The sequence below is a fragment of the Papaver somniferum genome, chromosome 3 (genome assembly GCF_003573695.1).
Source record: "Papaver somniferum cultivar HN1 chromosome 3, ASM357369v1, whole genome shotgun sequence".
NCBI lineage: Eukaryota > Viridiplantae > Streptophyta > Magnoliopsida > Ranunculales > Papaveraceae > Papaver > Papaver somniferum.
The window spans coordinates 176,033,050-176,056,904 of NC_039360.1; the positions used below are offsets into that span (position 1 = coordinate 176,033,050).

The 23,855-nt window shown below is 39.0% G+C and overlaps 1 pseudogene; it reads left to right on the forward strand.

The window, feature by feature from the left end:
• LOC113360366 overlaps nt 1–22,095 on the forward strand; it is a 30,795-nt pseudogene extending 8,700 nt beyond the window's left edge.
• Nucleotides 22,096–23,855: the final 1,760 nt, after the last annotated feature.

The window sequence follows — 23,855 nt, forward strand, 5'->3', positions numbered from 1 at the left end:
ACCATGCTAGTAAAACTCTTAATGACGCTCAACTCAATTATTCGACTACCGAGAAGGAGTTACTTACCGTGGTATTTGCATTAGACAAGTTTAGATCTTATTTGATAGGATCTAAGATCATCATATACACTGACCATGCGTCTTTGAGATTCCTTCTTTCTAAGAAGGATGCTAAAGCTCGCCTTATTCGATGGATACTCTTATTACAGGAATTCGACATCGAAATCCGTGATAAGAAAGGTTGTGAGAATGTGGTTGCTGATCACTTGTCCCGATTAACTAGCGAGTCTATTGATGAATCTTTGCTGATTAGAGAATCATTCCCTGATGAACAATTGATGTCTGTGTCAAACCTTCCTTGGTTTGCCGACATTGTTAACTACCTTGCTATAGGTAGAATTCCCTCACATTGGTCAAGACAAGACCGCTCCAAGTTCTTGGTTGAAGTTAAACATTTCCTTTGGGACGACCCATATTTGTTTAAGTACTGCCGAGACCAAATCATTAGGAGATGTGTCCCCAAAATTGAACAGAAATAAGTGATATCGTTCTGTCATGACCAAGCATATGGAGGGAATTTCAGTGCCAAGAAAACTGCTGCAAAGATCTTGCAGTGTGGGTTTTACTGGCCATCGCTGTTTAGAGACTGCCATGAGTATTGTATTGCTTGTGAGCGCTGTCAAAATATAGGAAGTATTTCGAGGAGAAAAATGATGCCGTTGAATCCAATTTTGATCGTTGAGCTATTTGATGTGTGGGGGATTGACTTCATGGGTCCATTTCCTACTTCTGAAGGCAAATTATACATCCTAGTTGCTGTTGATTACGTTTCTAAATGGGTTGAAGCTATTGCAACCAATACAAATGACCACAAGGTGGTACTCTCATTTCTGAAGGAGAACATATTTTCACGTTTTGGTATCCCTAGAGCTATAATCAGTGACGACGGTTCACATTTCTGTAACAAGTACTTTGAGTCTTTAGTACGCAAGTATGGCATAACTCACAAGGTTGCAACTTCGTACCATCCTCAGACGAGTGGACAAGTATAAGTTTCTAATAGGGAGATTAAGCACATTCTGGAGAAGACGGTCAACCCGTCGAGAAAAGATTGGTCATTAAGACTGAATGATGCTTTGTGGGCCTATAGAACAGCTTATAAGACACCAATTGGCATGTCCCCTTATCGTCTGGTGTATGGAAAGCCATGTCATCTACCTGTGGAATTAGAACATCGAGCTTACTGGGCTATCAAGAAACTTAACTTTTCTTTCGACAAGGCAGGTGCTCAACGGAAACTTCAACTCAATGAGTTAGAAGAATTGAGGAATGATGCTTATGACAGTGCCAGCCTGTATAAGAAAAAGATGAAGTTGTTTCATGATAAGCGTTTTCTGCGCAAGTCATTCACACCGGGTCAGAAATTTTTGTTATACGACTCTCGGTTGCATCTTTTTCCAGGAAAATTGCGGTCCAGATGGACGGGCCTGTTCCTAGTACGCACGGTATTCCCTCATGGAGCTGTGGAACTTGAAGATGTCTCCAACAAGAACATTTTCAAAGTGAACGGGAAAAGATTGAAACCGTTCCTTGAACCAATTCCACCTGACAGTGAGACAACCGATCTGGAGAATCCCGTCTATGTGGACTGATTGGTCCACCCTTGTACATAAACCAGGTTGAACATTCCATTTTATTTTCCCTTTTCTGTACAGTTCTTTCTTTTGCACTTTTTAAACATTGAGGACACTGTTTAATTTAGGTTTAGGGGTGATGATCAGTATATACCCTTATAACATGCTATAATTGAAAACAGAACTCTTTCTTTTTGAAAAAAAAAATGAAAAATGAAAAATCAAAATTAAAAAATGATAAAAAATGATAAAAAACATAAAAATGAATCTCAAGTAGGCAACTATCAACTGACAACTATGAGATTCATAAATAGTCTCCTCCTATGAGAACACAGCTGAAACTCAATATAGATGCTGCTTGGATTTCTGTGGATACGCCTGCAGGTTTCTCTTTAATTCTTAGGAATGATGCAGGAGACTTTGAACAAGGCAGACCAGGACCATTCACAACTTCTACCTCTGAAGAAGCGGAAGCCTTAGAGCTGTTGCAGGGAGCTAAATGAGCAGTAGAAAGAGGGTTGTCCAACTTTACTGTGGAAGGTGATTGCAAGAACCTTTTTGATTATCTGAATGGGAAAGCGTCTCAAATTTCCTGGCAGAACCAGACTATAATGGATGAAGTAAAAAAAGAGTTTAATATATGTCATAATTTTTTAGGTTTTTATTTTGTGCCAAGAACAACAAACAATGTAGCTGATGTATTGGCCAAGTAAGCTAAATCTTTTAGAAACATCCTGAATTGGAGGAAGGAGCCTCCATCTTGTATTAATTCTGCTTTAGAAGTAGATAAATCAAATGTTAGGGTTGAATCTAATAACCCAACATTCGATGGCTCTACTCATCTTGATGTAAGGGTTACTAACTCCCTAAGTTAGTCTTTTGAATACACTTAACTTACAAAAAAAAAAAATCAACCCTGATATCTTAAACCAATGTATAGATTACTTTGGGTAGACATTGTCATGATGAATGTCATCCTAATACGTTTATACTTAATTAAGATGACTTTTATATATTAAATATTTACTTTTAGCTTTCATCAAATCTAATAAAATCTCAAGTTACTAAAAATAAAATTTTATACTAATCAAAAAAGATGTCAAAATACAATATCATTGGAGACGGGGTTTTTCTCCCAGTATTAAGGAAAAATAGAAAGGAAAATGTCTTGCTGGTGTTTTCATATAGGAAACACACACAATGACCATTGGAGAAGTTCTTAACTTGTATCCTGATTCCTGGGATACAAGTTAAGGAAGATTAACAAATTGATTTTTATTATTGGTGTTTGTGAATAGTTTTGGATATCTATTCTTCTTGGAAAGTTGATTTGGTGATATACAGAAAGTATAATTTTCTACTTTACCCTTAGAAAGACAAAAGTAAAAACCTATAACATTTAACCTAAATTCGTTCAAAATTTATGGTCAAAATCTAATTAGAATACAATACTCCCTCTGTCTTTTATTAACTGTCATGTATTCTATTTTGGTCTATCTTTTTTTTATGTGTCTGCTCTGTTTTTATAGACGTATTTTTCCCTTAAACTATCAAATATATCCTTTACTTTTTATAATCATAAAATCATTTTTAATATAAACTCAATCCAAAATATTAAATAATATCAACATATATAAGGAAAAAAAATTTATTCAGTATCTTTCATATTAATCGTCATTCCCTTTTTAAATAAAAATATTTACGGACATCTATAATAAAATTCCTAATAAATCTTCTACCTATTCGTACATAATTGTTTCATAATAAAACTAATATATTTTGCTTTAATTTTCTTAAAACATTTCCTAGAATAATAATCTTACCCAATTTATAGTTTTTAATATATTAATTTTAATTTTAGTAATAACATAACATTAAATAGGTTGGTCAAGGGTCAGTAGCGACATTTCGTACAATTCCCTTAATATTTTGACTTTGTCAACTAGGACTATTAATAAAAAACGGTGGGAGTAGTATGAGTAAATAAAAAAAGAAATACCTCAATAAGTAGGATAAAAGAATATGGAAGGTCATTTATATTTTGATGTATAAAAGGAGGAACGATCAGTTTCGCCATTGATGTCTGTGGATCCGTATTTCTACATTCATGAGTCCCATTAAATCTGATAGGCATACGATTTCCATAATATAAGTTTATTTTTTCTATTTTTATATAAGTTTTTCTACGATATGAATCCCATTCGTATTGTATTCCATTAAGAAAGGTTTTCATGATGGTTTTTAAGAAAAATAAGTACATTATAAACATGAAACAAATACATCGAAAGATGCAAAACGTAAATAAATCGCAAAGAGAATGAGCGATCTATAACGGTAGCACCCAAATCTTGTACAGATAGATTGGAGAAGGAATAGAACTAAAATCAAAGTTCGACCATTTTGATTGATTTTCTTCTTGTAAAAGAGATACTCCTATTAGAGAGGAGTGACTTTCCCAAAAACTCATGTTTAGCGAAAAGCCCGAAAAACCTAGATTTATTATTCCGTTGAAGAAGAACTTAATCTTGTCTCCGTCAAATCACCGATGCAATTGTATCCAAAAAGTCGAATCACGAACAAATCTATAGAAAGAAACATTATAAATGTGCAGATAAAACCGCTCTACTAGCGAAGAAAAAAATTCTCTCTAATAGCGGAGAAAATAATTCGAAACGATGATACAACTCCTCGATAAGATAAAACTAAAAATAAGTAATTTTTGCTCAGATCTAGCACCTAAAGGACTAAATCTAAGCAAAGAAGGAAGAATATGGTATGGTGTTTTTGTAGGTTTTTTGAAAAGGAGGAAGAGAAGAGAGCCACAATATAAGTTGATAGCTAAGTATATGCCATATATGCCCAATCTGAAGAGTCTGTTCATATTGTTTGTTATTTTTTTTAAGAGCAGATCCTTGGAAGTTATTTTAACAAAAACGAGATGTAGATTTGGCCTATAGGTCTTTTGAATCAATAATAGTCAATTTCAAACATTTGGAATCATTTAAGATCTGATGTTATGGTTAAAAAAGATAACCAATTAATTTACGCAGGAAAAATTCAAAAAGATGTCAGATTTTCCATTTTTTTAAAACTCAAACTTGGATTAAAATAAGATTTTAAATAAGAAGTGATACTTTCTAGAAATCACAAAAATAAGTTTTCAAGAAAATTAGATATCCAAGAATATTTACATAGACCAATGCAAAAAGACCAATATTCTAATAATCCTTACCTTGTATACTGGAATACAAGTTAAGAAATCATATCGGCAGTTAAATGTAAAAAGTATTTATTTATCTCTCTAAAATGTCACACCTAAACAAAAATTCTTGACAAACCATGGGATGGGACTACCCAAAAACGCACACACATCGAGTGGGACCCACCACATCCAAAAGTCCCCCTGCTAGTTTTGGTTAGGTTGGGACATGTTCTATGTGTGTGTGCGGTTTTTGGATAGTCCCACCCCACGCTCTGTAAAGAATCACTCTTTGGTAAATAAAACTCGAGGATTATTGGCATTTAGGTGCATTTCAAATTCACCGAATTGTGGATGAGTTCTGTTGGATTCTTACTTTTTATATTTTTCTTTTCAAGCTTCAATCACTAAATCCCATAAAAATTTGATTACACAAGTTTTACACTAACATAGCTTGTTGCCTCTCTTTCTATTTGTTGGACTAGTGTGATCTGTGTCAAGCACATGTGCGACTGTTAATTATCATTCTTTGTCTGCTAGTCATTGTTCAGTCTTGGTTAAGGGGTAGTCATGTTGACTGAATTATGTCTTTTTCTTCTCTGTATAAATATGTCATTATCTCTTCATTTAATATTAATGAGAAAACTAATTAGATCCTTGTCCACTGACTTAGAGCGTCCCACATGGTATCAGAGCCATCTATGATTTCCAAACCCTAAAAACAGAAAATGTTTTCAATCTTTACTATTTTCTTTACAAATTTTTAAGATCTTTATAAAAATTTTCTATCATTTCAACGTTCAATGTCGAATTCATCAACATTCTCTTCTTCGATTCCATCAAAACTCAGTATTTCTTCTCCAACAAAGCTTACTTCTATAAATTTCGTGTTATGGAAGTCTTAGATTGTTCCACTATTACGAATGTACAAATATGTGGATGGATCTACACCTGAACCTGCTGAGTTTGTTCGAGATCCAACGATGCAAGCTCTGATTCAAAATCCAGCATACTTACAGTGGATTCACCAAGATCAACTTCTTCTTTCGCGGCTTATCTCATGCTTATCTGATGAAACTCATTTTTCTGTTCTTGGTTGTACTGCATCTCTGAATCTATGGAAAACTTTTAAACATAACTATAATTCTACAGTAAAATATCGTCTAATGTAGTTAAGGAATAATCTTCAATACCTAAGGGATCTGAATCAATGCGAGATTATTTTAGTCGTGCTAAATCAATTGATCATCAACTTGCTCAAGTAAGTAGGCCTGCTCTTGATGACGATCTTTATTTTCACATCCTAAACGGCTTGCCTTCTGAATCCAAGCATTTTGATCTTGAATCAATACTCAACAGCTTAAGAGCTTAGAATCTATTACTTCATCAGATCTTCTTAGTTTGCTTTTAAGTAAAGAACATTAAGTAGTTGATTCTTCTTCGGAGTCATCATCTGCTTCTGCTAATGTTGCTTAACACTCTTCTGACAAACTTGATTCACCTGATTCTGTGAATCTCAATCCAAATTCCAATTATCGTACATCTTCTGATTGGCGTTCTGGTAATCCTGCTGGTAGATTTCATTCTCGAGCTCGTGATGGTGGTAGACATTTCAATAATTTTAAAGCTCGTGGTGGTAGATTTGACCGAGGCGGTTATCGTGGTGATTATGGAAGTAGACATTTTAACTTTTTTCCTCATTATCAAATCTGTACCAGATCAGGTCATAATGTTCTTGAGTGTAAATTCTGGTACAATAGAGGCATTTCGATCGTCCTCAGGCTAATCTTGTCAACTTTGGTGATTGTTATTATTGTAGATGATGGATTTTCGACAAGGGATAAAATCCTAAACTCATAATGACACGAAGCTCTGATCCAGCAATCAGGCGTGAGTATTGAGACACGGGTCTCTCATCGAATTCTCAACAGAGAGTACTTTCTCTCAGAGTACATGTAGATATGTAGTCTCACGACTGGACAAAGACATATCTCATGAATACCGAACACTTTCAGTGATTATTTCTATATAGTATCACGAGATGGACGACTCCTAGACAGCTTGATCTGCTAGTATAGAGCGATAACGTCTTCAGGAACAAACAACGAGTTTACCCTGACTATATAAAAGATATGACTTACCGACAAGCTCATATCCGGATAATTAATGCTCCTAGACAGTTTGCTCTGCTAGTATAGAGCCACAAAGTTAACTATTCCTAATTAAGATTAATTTTGCCGTGACATTCACTACTGAATTCCAAGAATAATCTATTATTGCTCCTATTCCATGGTCGAATCCACGACTGGTCCCATGAAATGGCAATAATAATTGCTCCTATTCCATGGTCGAATCCACGACAGGTCCCATAGAATGGCAATAAACAATTGTTCTGATTCTATGATCGAATCCACGACTTGATCTCATAGAATAACAATAACTATATTATCTCATTACCCCGATACCATGATCGAATCCACAACTGGTCTCATAAATGGTAATAGATAAATCTTAATTACTCCGATTCTATGGTCGAATCTACGATCCCATGGAATGGTAATGCTCACTTTAGTATTCTGAATTCGTAGTCGAATCCTCAGCTGATCTTATGAATTAATAACAAACATCTTATTACTCAGTTTTGTGAATTATTCTCCACCGAATTCCACAATTAGTGATAAATAATCAACAACCGGGCATATGAGCTACCTCTAAGTAAGCCCCGATCCAAATGGTGAAAGTGTGTTCAACGACGATGCACAAACAGTCACCGCACGAACGAGTATTTCAAAATACAACGAAACGATGAACCTATGCAAAATAGGGAAGAAAATAATAAATAATTAAAAATATTGACCAAGGTGCTCGGAACACGGACACACGACCAACCGACCGTGTCGTGGTCAGTCCTACGCCAGCTTTATATTTTTAATACATTATTTTCCATGATTTGATGAAAATTCTCTCATTTGATCAAATCTCCTTCGTCGCGAGGAAACTCCTCGGTTTCATGGTATCGTCATAAATCCATAAAAAATAATATAAAATTAAGGAAAGGGCGTGACCATGGGCCAACCGGCCGTGCCTTGGTCCCAGCCGGCCCCACACCTCACGGTTCCTCATTATTTTTTTATTATTATTATTTCTCTAATTTCATGAAAAACTCCTTGGTTACATGGTATTTTGCATAAATCACCAAATAATAATAAAATAAAATAAATTATGAAAACTTGTGGGACCGGGTCCTGGCCGGCCATGTCCTATCCGGTCCCACACGCCCCTTTGTTTTATTATTATTTTTATTTTCCTTGAATTCATCAAATTCCTTGATTTCATGGTATTTCTCTCAAATTAGGAAAAATTCCCTCAAATCATGAAAAAATATTAAAAATTACGAAAACTCGTGGGACCAGGCCCTAGCCGGCCGGCCGCGCCTCCACGGTCCCACTTGCCCTTGTTTTTATTATTTTAATATTTTTTGCTTCCCTGAACTCATGAAAACTCCTTCAATTCATGGAAACTCCCTAAATTCATCAAATTTCTCAAAATTCATGAATTTTTCATAAAATCATCAAAATATTATAAAATTAAGGAAAAGGCACCAAGGGACCATGGCCACTACCGTCCAACCATGCCTTGGCCTCGGCGGTTCCACGCCTCCTTATTTGTTATTTAATAATTATTTTCCATCATCTCATGGTGTTTTCCTCAGTTTCGTCGAAACCCTAATTTTGGCATATTTCCTCGAATGGATGCTCAATTGCATGCCAGAAAATATCAAAATTCTCAGGACTAAGACGCGGACGCCTTGTGGACACGAGCAAGCTATCTTGACCGACCAAGATTGACTCTTCCAAACAATTTGGACTTTCATGAAGTGATCATCAAGAGGTCACATGATTACCCAGGGCCGGTTTCATGACCCCATGGTCGGTCCCTCACTCCGTCATAATTAATTAGGTTTTCTCACCTAAGGCTCAGACGAGCATTTTTGAATAAATGATTAAACCAGCATTTAATCATTTTTTCACTAACAAATCATCAACTCTTCAGGAGTTCTTTGTATTTGCTCATGTTAGCATATGGACACTACATGGTTTATCCACGGTCCCATGTAGTCGCTCCCTCCTTTGTCCCATGGTTGAAATTCTGACGAACCATGAATTGATCATCAATTGATCAAATTAGGGTTTCTGAATCCAAGGATCATCATTCCATATTCCAACCTTAATAATTTTACGACGACCTCATGGTCATTAGTTTTATTAATTATGCTCGGTTCAACGACCAGTATTCTAAATTAATATTTTTGGTACGCTGCCAATAATCCATCAGATGAGAAACACATGCTCAGACGATCAAATATTCAACAATTCATCACATGAATAACACTTGCTCATATGATAAATATTTGCTCAAACCAAGGAATATTGGTTCAACAATCAATATTCAACGATCCATCAAATGAGAAATACTTGCTCACTTCATCGTAAGAACTATACCTCTGTCTCATGACATATTCAACTCATGAGTTTCAGAACATCATGTTCAAATCAACAACTACATGGAATCATCGTCCCATCAAACCACGAAGTCATCAATTGACTAACATACCACGAGACGTCAATCGTGTCACTTTGGGGGGATATCACTTAGGGTTTTGGTCTGGCGGTCTACGACACGTGTGTTCAAACACAAGATGGAATGTGAGCAAGTCGTGCAATCAGTTGAAGGAATTCACGAGGTAGTGGGTGGAAAATCGACCAAATCTCCACAAGTTGAGCAACTGGTTTCAAAAACGATCTCCACTTCCCCACTCCTTGATTCCATCAACTGTCAAACTTCATGGAGTCATGGTGTCTAAAATTCCAGCAATATAAATAAGTCTCTGAATCATGATTGTGTCATCGACATCAACCGTATCATCAATCTCACGTCTCATCGACAACACGATATCATCAACTCATCAATTGATCAACTACTCTTAATTGAGCAATTTCAATCATTCAGAGCTTATCGTATTCATAATTCATACACCCACAATCTTTGATTACCATTGATTCCACAGATTTCCCAGCTTCCTTCATACAGATCAACCCATCCTCCCATGTGACCGAATTTACTCTGGAACGGTCATTGTCTTGATTTAGGCCGGAGTACTACAGATTGATCTCTCGAATCTAAAGCACCCCCTTTGCAGCGATGCATCTGTGTGAGGTTTAACATTTCGCTCGGTTCGAGGAGTCTCCTCCGTACGGTCGTCTCCTCAATTCCTTAAAAACCAGCAAATCGTTTTTCTCCATCTACAGATTGGCGACCACAGTGGGAGATCATTCTCTCGGTTGCAATCTCAATTCGGAAGGATGGTCAGTCTTAGGTATAGTTACCAATCCGGGTTCAACACCCAACTCTAACATTGCAAGTCCTAGTGGTACTCCCAGCAAGTAATACTCCTATTAACGTCGCAGGCTCTAGTGGTAGCGCTAACACCACTCCTTCGGCCAGCAATATCACGTCACATGTTACTATCACTCTTTCAATCACTGGTACTCCAGAGATCTCCCCTGCAAGTGACGACACTGGCTCCATCAACAATACACTCTTCGGTTGGTCTCCTGAAGAAACCAGAGGAAATCATCTTGATCTCATGAAGATTCATATTAACGTGGCTGCAACACAGAAAGAGTTGTATGCTTATCTCAAAACTCTTACAGACAAGTTTGCGTCTGAACGAACTCATCCTCAGCGCGGAAAAGGAGAATCTAAAGAAACATCTTAAACTGCTGATCCTGAAATCTCTCCAATCCATGTTGTACAAGATGAAGAATTCCTCAAAGCTGTAGATGACTCTCCAGCAAAGGAACTTGCAGGCTTCATCGATCATGAGGACCTGGAATGCTTCATGGAGGATCGAGGAAAAGACAAATCATCATATGCTCATCGTTATCAACCTTCATACCCTGTTGCTACTCAAATACCTTCTTTCCCGAAGGGATACACTTCCCCAACGTTCGCATTATATAACGGAACATGAAGCGCTCGAGAACACGTCTCTCGATCACTGGAGGCACTAGGAGAGCATGAACAAAATGAAATGATCCCAATCTACAGAGCCTTTCTCTGCGACTCCAAACTCTCTCAGAACTTCATGAAGCAGCCAAACGATCAGCGACTACTACACCTGCTTTGCTGAGAAAAGTCTACAAGGTCGAGGAACCTCGGAGCAACCAATGCCTGATCAACAAACAATAAAATGTACAACCTTCCATGAACGTTATTGCTCAAGAAAAAGGAAAGCTCCTGCTAAAACATGAGACATCCAACACCTCATCCTACAAAAGCATCAAGAAAGGATAACCAATCTTACACAAACCTCGATCCGGCATTAACGAACGAGGAGATGATCGGACATACTCAAACTTATCATGAAGGAGTGATCGAGTTACTGGAAGTCAGGTTTCAAGATGGTGCAATCAAATCGCTTCTCATCATAGAGATCCAACTGATGAAAAATGAAGAAACCCAGGTACTGTCACCTTCATAGATTCATCAAATCATCTAACAAGTGAATTCAATATTTCGAATCAAATTTTCAAAGAGAAGGTTGATCCACAATAGCTTCAACGAGGGACTAAAGAAGTATGCAAGAGTCCTCTCCCAATCAGAAGCTTTACACTCTCTCTGAACAACCTATCAAAGAGGCAGTTCAATCCTGGTCGAACGTGAATTGCTCTATCTGTCGAAGGCACGAAGGAGAGACATGTTCACAGCACTGAACACATCATGTCAAGAAGTCCATTCCGAAAATACTTCTTGAGCCTCCATCCACGGACCAAGAGGTGTACGACTGGGGACTGCTTACCAAATTCAATCTCTGAAGAAACGAATTGGGAAGAACGTTGATCGATGCTGACACCGCCATCAACAAAATTCCACTGAAAACCATCGGATCCACATGCATCACTCGACAATAAGATACTCATGCTCCATCTCAATCAGAGACCTTGAAGAAGCGCTCGGAAATACTTATGGATACATCATTCTCAAAGTGAACATAAGTTCAACCTGGACAGAAACCAAGTTTCACATAATCAGGAAGGTCCAGGATATGACACGTCCTTCAGAAGAGCGTGGATCCACGCTGAAAAGATGGAGCACTTGGAGGAATTTCGAACTTTGACGAGATTGAAGCAAGAACCTGCAAAAGATGCATAGACATTCATCAACAGGTTCCACACTCAGGCAAGTCTCATTCCTCCCGTGTCTACGTCATTTATTTCCTCACATGCTATGTAGCATGGGGACTTAATTCTGCTAGCAACTCTGCAAGACGTTATGAATGGTAACTTCACCGCATTAGTATTTTACCAAGTGGTTGAATCCGACATTTCTCTGAATCGATCACTGAGACGTTCATTGCTGAGATGATGTCCAAACATGGAAAATAACACTTTGGGAGTTTCTACATAGCCTTGCAGGAGCGTCCATGTGTGCCACAAAATTAAAAAGCTCTGACCTCTGCACAAGTGTTGAATCCCACTGCTGCAACGAAAGGAATGCTGAATCAACAGAAGAAAGTTGGGGCCCAGATGATCAAACCTAAGTCATGCTCAAGGGGTATGACGCTTCAACGCTCAATCATCTAAGAAGCCTTCAAAATTGTACTCCCAATCAAAGAGTACACCTTAGATAATGGCGCCTCTAGATTCAACACAAATATCTCGACACTGATTCAACACCAGCACGACACTACATTCGATAAGTCTTCATTATCTCATTATAAGACTTCTGAAACGGATGCAACATCATTCACACATGAATGTTACCAACTCCTTCAACATACACTGGGAACCTGAGGTGATTCCGTGAAACTTCATCGACGTGACTTCTCTACATCACAAAACCCTACATGACTGAGGAACTTGTTCCCTTCACCGATCTAGAACGGAGAATTCTGCTGCTATCTTCCACAACAACGTGGATTCACTTACAAAGCCGCTTCACGATACAATCATGCTTTCAAGAGCACTCAGGTTGAACTCCCAGTATACCGGATTCTCAACTCACTAACTAGTTCGTGAACGTAAAAGGCTCACTGGATGAAGGAACAAAAATTATATCTATAATCATAGTTTTAGCATTTTTTCGGTCTTTAGAGCAACTTCAACCATGGTATCAACATCAACAATAATCTCTCGAGGAACACCATCCATGATCTTAGCATCGACAAGGATATCTGGAGCATAATAATTCATGGTCTCAGCACCAACGACGGTCTCAGGAGCAACATCCTCATGACAAGGCTCCATCAACTAACCATTCTCTGAAGTATTGCTCGAGGAAACTGACTTCTCGAAGCACTAATGATTCATATAAAGGCGTGTAGACATGAAATATGCTCACATGAAAGTCTTTTTGAAGATTGCACGATTGGCCGGCACAACACCAAAGTCTTCTACAAGATGTTCTCATCACCTCTACAAATGAGATACAACATACTTCAGCAAATGGGTTTACAAAAACGTACCAACGAGTGAGGAATGAGACGATACTTCCTCAACAAAGGATGTTCGTCTATGTCTCTTATACAACCTACCGAAAGGGCGCATCAATAGAACGTACGAGCTGAAAGATATGGCCTTTACCGTCAGGTCTACGAAATATGAAAAATTTGTACGGGGTTAAAAATTACAAATGTGCACGCTTTGTTGGATGACCTCTACAACTCCAAATTGAGTGGTTCTTGTATCATGGGATGACTCAGTCTCTTAGCTTCAAAAGTTGGGGTCAAGCATCAAATTCCGACGTCGTATGAGGTTCCTACATCTTCCAGAGCGTATAATATGAAAGCAGCAATTCTTAGGCGGTATTCATGACTTCCACAGTCGAACGGTGTCCACCAGGTCTTTCCACTAAGTACTTCATCAAGTTACCTCCAACTTCGACCATCTAGGTCTTTACATCAATTTTTCTACCTGGGTCCTCTATCCAAGTCTTGCCAGAAGAAGAGAAAGCGAAGAGGTGATGATGAGTGCCAAATAATGTATATTTTTATCCCTTTTTGTTGGCATTTTAACTCATCTTTTGTGCATTAATTCTACATTTTATCCCATATTCTGTATTTTCATTGTTTTCAAGAATAAATATTTTTCTTACTTAATTTTGCATTTTTAGGTAATAAATAAAGATTGGATGAGTTGCGGAGCAAAAAGAGCAGAAAAGTGGTGAAAAGCCGGGAGAAATTACGCAAGGAAGCCGCAAAGAATGGAGCGCACGTCCAAAAAGCTGGAAATGGGCTCAAGAAGAAGAAAGTTGTTCTTAAAGAAGAAGTGGGCTCAAGGTTTTCCAAGCCCAAACTCATTTCCCAAACCCATATTCTATACCCAAAAGCCTAAAACCCAAATCCATACCCGCTTGCGTCTTCAGCCGTCAGATCAGTTCTCAGGAGCATCCGACGGTCGCTCCCTTGCTGTGCATCGAAGTTTGATATCTCCGCCTTACACTACAGTACCTAACTCCATCAAGTACCGTTCGTTTCGTCGTATCTCTTCATCCGACGGTCGCTCATCGCCTGCCTCCGCATCGCCGTCAGATCCACCTACCATCTTCCCATCCATCGGTCCAGCTTCACGAAACATCAAAATCCTCTACACCTGCTCAACACCCTAGTACCCGAACCCTACACCCATTAGCCAAACACACCCTTCTCCCAAATCCATCGAAACCATCTTCCCCCCCCCCCTCTCTGCAACAGTACCACCATGTCCGTCTCCATCACCACTACCCCCCCAAATCACTCCACTATCTTCTCCCCAAATCACTCTATCACCACCACACCTAAACCCATCATCACTATCACGTTTTACCTCTTTTTCATCAACTAATCTCCTCAATTTCTCATCTCTCATCTGAAACCCTAGGTGAGAAATTGGGGATATAAGTTGATGTTAGAGCAGCAATTGGAGCAGGAGATGAACGAGAAGAAGTAATTGGAGAGTGGGTCGACGAGATGGAGCGAGTATCTCATCAACATTAGGTAAATCAATTTCACCTGATTTCTGATTTTGGGGAAAAGGGGCTGTGAACCCTAATTCTGATAGGGGGGGTATAAATTGGTGTTATGTGGAGTGTGTGAAAGACACTGTGTATCTCTCTGGACTAGCCAGTAGAGAATTATTTTAATTTTGCAATTCCAATTTCTGATTTTTGCATAACTGTTGACAGTTGAAAGTTGCATATGTTTTTAGTTATCTCAAATGTTGCTAGTTGTATATGAATTATCACATATGATGAATGTTATTGCTTTATCCATGTTTAGCATGAGCTAAATAGCATCAGGCCAAGGCTCAGCTGAAGCCTTGTGCACTGTCAAGTGACTAGAAGCTAGGATAGTTACTTCCATGCTCTGTTTTGCTTGAGCAAATGGGAGATACCAATGCACATAGTGCCTGTGATTGGCTGTGCTGTCAAAAGACAGCCAATGCTAGGGGCAGACTATTGAGCAATTTAGTATTCTTCTATTTCTAGATGTATGCATAGGATCAAACTCAACCTAGAAACATGTCATTTGGTTAGGACACAAGGTGGATCCTAAGCCTTGGCTTACCACCAATTCCTTCTCAGTCACTTACATTTTCAGTTCTGTGTGTTTCAATTCAGTTTATTTTCTTGCCTTTGTTTTCTTGCACTTTGAAGCCTTTTGTGCACTGAAGTCAGTGCACAATCCTCACCTTGCCTTGGCTTCCAAGCCTTGGTTCTTTGCTGCTTACCTTGCTGTTTTCTTAGCTGTTCTTTGCTGCTTTACCTTGCACCCTTGGTTCATGCTATTTACCTTGCTTTGCTCACTGCCATAGTGCATTGTCACCATTGTTAGCTTAGGTTTCTTGTATGCTCCCACCCTGTGGACTGACCCCCTGCCTACCTTCTATATCATAACTTGGCCTTGTATACTTGCAAGCTTTTGTGTGTCTTTGCTTGTCACACCAAGTTTTTGGCGCCGCTGCCGGGGAGTGGTGCTGCCATCTGCTGATTTCCTTTGCTGTCTTTCATCTAGCACTGCATAATCTGCTGAAAGTGCATATTACCTTGCTGTGCTTGAAGCTGTCTCCTGATATCATTGCACTCTTGTTCACTTGCAGGTGCCACTGAGCTGCTGCTGCTGTTGTTGCTGCTGCTGCTGCTGTTGCTGCTGCTGCCAAAGCCTGCTGCCAAGCCAAAGCAACTGGGCTGCCAACTGAAGCTGCTGGGCTCTGCCTTCTACTGGTGGGCTTGTACTTCTCTGAACTGGGCTTCACCAACTTCAACTGAACTGGGCTTGCCAAGTGCTGCTGGGCTCTGCATTCTTCTGTTGCTGGGCTCGTGGTCTTCTGTGAGCTGGGCTTCGCTGCAGACTCTGCTGGGCCTGTGTTGCTGAGTCACTTCAATTGCTGCTGGGCTTGAGCGTGAGCTGCTTAGGACGATCCTAAAGCCCAACTGGGCTGTGCAACTAAAAGGGGACTAAAAGCCTATTTTTGGGCTTCCCTCCAAAAACCAAGTAAGCCTAACCCATGAGTTAACCCACTTGGGCCTCATTTAAATTCAAATTCGGGCTTGTAATAATTAATTTAATTATTTATTTGGGATTGTAATAATTTTTATTTATTTCTTTTTTTTTTTTTTTATATTTGGGACTGTAATTATTTTTTTTTTTTTTTTTATTTTTCTTTTATTTTTCTTTTTCTTTTATGGGTTGTCTTAATTATTATTATTGTTTTTATTTTCTTTTATGAGTTGTGCTAATTTATGCTAGGTTTAGTTCAAAATTTTCCAAAGCCCAATTTTAAACCAAAAACAAAATCCCTTTACCAAACACCCATTCAAAACCAAATCTTCATAACCCTTGTGGGCCAAATTGTTTCCGATTGCTCTGTCTGACCAACATGTTAGTTAAGGTACCTACTAGGACATGATTGTGACCTACAGAGACCAACAAACAGACTTGTTAGAATTAACCCAGACGAACCTATCGAAATTCTAAGTTCTGAGGGAGACAGTCCAGATCAACCAGAAACAATGGGAGAACCCCGTACCCTCAAGGATTATATGTACCCAACTAGAGCCAGTCAACCTTCTTGTATTTGCTGCCCGAGGCTAATGGCCATTATGAGCTGAAATCAAGCACAATACAGATGCTTCCTATTTTTAGAGGTGTTGAGAATGAAAACCCGTACCACCACGTGAGAGAATTCGAGGAAATTTGTGGAACTCTGCGTTTCACTCAAATGACCGACGAAACCCTGAAGTTAAGGCTTTTTCCTTTCTCCCTGAAAGATAAGGCAAAGGCCTGGCTCTATGCTTTACAGCCTCAATCCATCATGACATGGGATGACCTCATAAAGGAGTTTTTCAAAAAGTTTTTCCCGAACCACAAGACTGCGACAATTCGTCAAAGTCTGAATAGCTTTGTGCAATTAGAAGGTGAGACCTTAGCTAGATACCTGGAGAGATTCAATGAATTATTGCTCCAATGTCCCCATCATGGTTTTGAAAAATGGAGACTTGTGCAAATTTTGTATGAAGGTCTAGATGTGTCCACCCGAACAACGGTTGAGTCGATGTGTAATGGTCTATTCGTAGATAAAACTGCTGACGCGTCTTGGGACTTCTTGATTGAAGTAGCTGAAAAGACGCAACAGTGGGAATCCATCCGTGAAACCAGAAAGACTACATCCGAAGCAAAGGCTTTTAGGATTGAAGCGGATTTTGAGGGAAGAGCAAACATGGCATCAATAGTTAGGAGATTAGAAGAGTTAGAACTACATAAAAATTCAAAACCTTCCACCACTACTCTCCGAGAACATGTCGCTTCGTCTGTTTGTGCTGCTTGTAACGACCCCAACCATCAATTCCAAAATTGTCCAGATTTGCTTGCAGTCCAGGAGTCTAGGCTTGAACAGGCACATGCCATGTTTCAAAAACCAGAGCATAACCCTTATTCACAGACCTACAATCCAGGATGGAGAAACCACCCTAACTTTTCATGGTCAAAAGGACCCACTCAAGGAGGACCATCTCAACCCAATCAGAGCTATCAAAACAATCAGGGATATCAGAACAATCAAGGTTATCAACACCCGAGAAACCCTCAACAACAATCAAACTCTCAACAACAATCATATCCTCAACACAATACCGACAAGAGATTATCCACCCTAGAGGAAATGTTCCAGAGTTTGATGCAAAGTCAGAAAAATCTAGATCAAAAGATGGATCAAATATGTGAGAGAGAAAAGGGTAAACTTCCGAGCCAACCCCAACAAAATCCAAAGAGGATATTTCAAACAGGCACAACATCCTGCACTGAAACCTCACCTGATCAAATCCATGCCATTACCACCCTCCGAAGTGGTAAAGTCATCGAGAACAACGTGGGCGAACCTAATGAATCTGATACAAATTCCACACTGTCTCCACAACCCCAGAAAACCAAAGAATCTGAGCAAGTTGGAAAATCTGACAATTCTACTGCTGTGAATGTCCCTTTGCCAACTCATCTCCTGTTGCCCCATTTCCTCAAAGATTGATCTATCAACAGAAAAGTACCCATTACAATGAGATGTTAGATCTGTTCAAGAGAGTCAACATCAACATTCCTTTTCTTGAAGCAATCAAGCAAATCCCTGCTTATGCCAAATTCCTCAAAGACTTGTGTACTCAAAAGCGCAAGCTCAATGTGCAAAAACGTGCTTTCTTAGCTGAGCAGGTGAGTTCCATCATTCTGAACAAAACTCCACCCAAGTTTAGGGATCCAGGATGTCCAACAATTTCTTGCACTATAGGAGAACACACGGTCAATAAAGCGTTATTAGACCTAGGTGCAAGTGTTAACCTACTGCCATATTCTGTTTATGAGCAGTTAGGTCTTGGGGAGTTGAAACCAACATCTATCACTCTACAACTGGCAGACCGATCTGTCAAGATTCCTCGTGGAGTGGTCGAAGACGTTTTGATCAAGGTTGACAAATTCTATTTTCCCGTAGACTTCATTGTCTTAGACACTCAACCTGTACAAAACCCAGACTGTCACATTCCTGTCATCTTAGGACGTCCTTTCTTGGCTACGTCCAACGCGATCATTAATTGTCGGAATGGAGTGTTAAAACTGTCTTTTGGTAACATGACGGTAGAATTGAATGTGTTCGATATTAGTCAACAACCTGTGAATCTTGATGATGATGATGTGCATGAAGTTAATATGATTGAAGGATTAATGCAAGATTCGTTGACTAACATTCTATCCGTCGACCCCTTTCAAGCATGTATGGAGAACTTTAACCCTTCCTATGATGATGCATACTGTAGTGACGTCCTATCTCTGCTCGAATCTGTACCTCAAATGGACGTCACTGAAAGGAAATATGAAGTGGAACCACCCTACTCTCTGATTCCAAGCTTATTCCATCCATTGTTGAGCCACCCAAGCTTGAATTGAAAACATTGCCTAGTACGTTGAAGTACGCATTCCTAGGTTCTTCTGATACTTTACCTGTCATTATTTCATCATGTTTAGACACGGAACAGGAAAGTAAGCTTTTAGAAGTACTTAAGGAACACAAAGAGGCCTTAGGATGGACCATCTCAGATCTCAAAGGAATTAGTCCCACCATTTGCATGCACCACATTAACCTTGAAGAGAATGCCAAACCATCGAGGGAAATGCAAAGGAGACTTAATCCTAACATGAGAGATGTAGTCAAAGGAGAGATCCTGAAACTACTTGATGCGGGTATCATATACCCAATTCCCGATAGCAAATGGGTTAGTCCCATTCAAGTTGTGCCTAAGAAGTCAGGCATTACTGTAGTTCAGAACGACAAGAATGAATTAGTCCCTACTCGTACAACCACAGGATGGCGAGTATGCATCGACTACAGGAAGTTGAACACAGTAACAAGGAAGGATCACTTCCCGCTCCCTTTCATTGACCAAATGCTAGAACGTGTGTCTGGACACAGTCACTACTGTTTTCTAGATGGCTTTTCCGGTTATAACCAAATTCACATTGCTCCGGAAGATCAGGAAAAAACTACATTCACGTGTCCATTTGGGACGTTTGCTTATAGACGTATGCCCTTCGGGTTGTGTAATGCACCTGCTACTTTTCAGCGTTGCATGATGAGCATTTTTTCTGACATGATAGATAGTTTTCTCGAGATCTTTATGGATGATTTCTCTTTTTTGGTTCCTCGTTTGACGAATGTTTGAAGCATCTTGCCCTCGTGATATCCAGATGTAAAGAAAAGAACCTTGTTCTAAATTGGGAAAAATGCCATTTTATGGTGAATTCAGGAATAGTTCTAGGACACATCATCTCAGAAAAAGGAATTGAAGTGGATAAAGCTAAAGTTGACCTCATTCAACATCTACCACAACCTTGCTCTGTGAAGGAGATCAGATCATTTCTAGGTCATGCTGGTTTTTACCGGCGATTCATCAAAGATTTCAGCAAAATCTCCAGACCTCTGTGCAGTCTTCTCTCCAAAGATGTTGCCTTCAATTTCGATGCTGCTTGTGTGAAGGCATGGGAGGAATTAAAAACCCTTCTCACCACCGCTCCTATAGTCCGACCACCCGATTGGAAGCTTCCGTTCGAACTTATGTGTGATGCCTCTGATTATGCTGTTGGTGCTGTTTTAGGACAGCGAGTTGATAGACTACCATATGTGATATACTATGCTAGCAAAACCCTTAATGATGCCCAACTCAATTATTCAACTACCGAGAAGGAATTGCTTGCCGTCGTTTTCGCATTAGACAAGTTTAGATCTTATCTGATAGGGTCTAAGATCATCATATACACAGACCATGCGGCTTTGAAGTATCTTCTTTCCAAGAAGGATGCTAAAGCTCGCCTTATTCGATGGATACTCTTATTACAGGAATTCGATCTCGAAATCCGTGATAAGAAAGGTTGTGAGAATGTGGTTGCTGATCATTTGTCTAGATTAACTTTAGAGTCTATTGATGAATGTGAGCTGATTAGAGAATCATTCCCAGATGAACAGCTGATGTCTATCTCAGACCTTCCTTGGTTTGCTGATATTGTTAACTACCTCGCTACAGGTAGGATGCCCTCACGTTGGTCGAGACAAGACCGCTCTAAATTCCTGGCTGAAGTCAAACATTTCCTTTGGGATGACCCATATTTGTTTAAGTACTGCCCAGACCAAATCATTAGGAGATGTGTCCCCAACACTGAACAGAAAGATGTGATATCTTTCTGTCATGACCAAGCATGTGGAGGCCATTTCAGTGCCAAGAAAACCGCTGCAAAGATCTTGCAGTGTGGATTCTATTGGCCATCATTGTTCAAGGATTGCCATGATTATTGTGTTGCTTGTGAACGCTGTCAAAAGCTAGGAAGCATTTCGAGGAGAAACATGATGCCATTGAACCCCATTTTGATTGTGGAGATTTTTGATGTTTGGGGGATAGACTTCATGGGTCCATTTCCCATGTCTGACAGCAAGTTGTACATCCTAGTCGCAGTTGATTACGTTTCTAAGTGGGTAGAAGCCATAGCAACCAGAACAAATGACCACAAGGTGGTACTTTCATTTCTAAAGGAGAACATATTTGCACGTTTTGGTACCCCTAGAGCTATCATCAGTGACGGCGGTTCACATTTTCGTAACAAGTACTTTGAGTCTTTAGTACGCAAGTATGGCATAACTCACAAGGTTGCTACTCCGTACCACCCTCAGACTAGTGGACAAGTGGAAGTGTCTAATAGGGAAATTAAGCACATTCTGGAGAAGACGGTCAACCCGTCCAGGAAAGATTGGTCATTGAGATTGAATGATGCTTTGTGGGCCTATAGAACAGCTTATAAGACACCAATTGGCATGTCCCCCTATCGTCTAGTGTATGGAAAGCCGTGCCATCTACCTGTGGAATTAGAACATCGTGCCTACTGGGCAATCAAAGAGCTGAACTTTCTCTGGACGAAGCTGGAATTCAAAGGAAACTTCAACTCAACGAGTTGGAAGAATTGAGAAATGAGGCTTATGACAGTGCCAAGCTGTACAAGCAGAGATGAAGATGTTTCATGACAAGCGTATTCTACGCAAATCCTTCACTCCTGGTCAGAAAGTCTTGCTGTATGACTCCCGATTACATCTTTTTCCAGGAAAACTGCGTTCCAGATGGAAGGGTCCGTACCTAGTACGCACAGTTTTTCCTCATGGAGCTGTAGAGCTGGAGGATGTCTCCAACAAGAACGTTTTCAAAGTCAACGGGCAGAGATTAAAGCCATTCCTTGAGCCATTTCCACCCGACATTGAAACAACCAACCTGGAGGACCCAGTCTATGTGGACTAAACTGGTCCACTCTTTCCCTAAATAACCAAAAAGTTTTCCAAATCTTTCCCTAAAAACCAAAATTTTCGTTTTCCCATCAAAACCAAATGTTTCCCAACAAAACCAAATTTTTTCCAAAAAGTCCAATCCCATTAAAAACCAAATTTTCTTGTAGATAATGTGTTAGTTAAATTTCCTTTTGTATATATTTTGTGCTCATCCATTGTGACTCCTAATATGATGGATTTTTGCCTTGAATAACGGAGTTTTAATCGAGCTGCCGTACAATCGGGTATTCTCTCTCCTTTTACTCTACTCAGCATGTTCCTCTTCATATATTGTTTTATAATTCTTTCCATTTTGAAACATTGAGGACAATGTTTAGTTTAGGTTTGGGGGTATAGAGTAGATACCATGATAATTGCCATAATTGAAAACGAACTCCTTCTTTTTTGAAAAAATTGAAAAATTCCAAAAAAAAATTGAAAAATCAAATTAAAAAAAAATTAAAAAAAAATCATAAAAATGGAGCTCATTTACCTTGAAATGTTGACTCTTGTGCAAATATGTTATTAGGAGTCTTAGTCTAGATATTTAGGCACCCTGATTCTAGCACAATTCACATAGTGATAAGAAATTTGCACGCGCACGATCTACCAATACATGTATGGCCTCGATCTTCAAGGTGTTTGATAGGAAGTTACGATTGCCAATCACTTTAGAATACTGAACGAAACTTGACTAGCTTGTTCTTTGGTTGGTTGGGATAGAAGGTGGAGGTTACATTAAGAAAGACAACCATCGAATTTAACTGGGTGCATCAAAAAGGGCTACCTCTTGCAAAGTGTCATGTAATCTTTTGTTTCTTTTGTATGTATCAAAAGTGTTTCCTTTCTAAAAAAAAAAAAAAAAAAAAAAAAAAAAAAAAAAAAAAAAAAACGATTATATATTCAGAAAAAAAAAAAAAAAAAAAAAAAAAATATCAAAAAATACAAAAAAATCAAGTATTTATCAATTCCATCATCTCTTGTTCCAAAAATAAAAGAGAATAGTCAATGTAAATAAGAGTCATGTAAATAGTCATTTTGTGTTTTATTGTAATAAGCAAGGAGGGTGTATGCCATTGATGTACAACGCGAGTAATTGTGAAATACCTCCAACTCATTCACAATTCTCGTAAAGTCCGGACAGCTAGCTAGATTTCGACCTCAGTTCTTAGCCTGAGAAACTATCTCTTGGTGATTAGTAGTCATAACTTCAGATCTTTCTTTACACATGTGTAGATACACTTTACACTCTTATCACATGTCTTTTTTGTTATCAGTGCTAGGATTGTGCCTTCGATAGCTAGATTGACATCTCCATTTTGCTGTGAGCTTAAACTGTTTTGCACATGTCACATTTGATGGAATCTGAGCTTATATTTTGACCTAGAACTTTGTAGGTACGTTCTAAGCAAACCTTCACGAGACTTCAACTCGTCCACTAGGGACACTTAGTGGTTTAAAAGGCTTAGTGCATACGCTAAATGCATTCGAGAGACCAGCGACAGTGGTATAGTTAGGATTTCCTTAGTTTTGTTTTACTTGAGGACAAGTAAAATTCAGGTTTGGGGGTATTTGATGAGTGCCAAATAATGTATATATTTATCCCTTTTTGTTGGCATTTAACTCATCTTTTGTGCA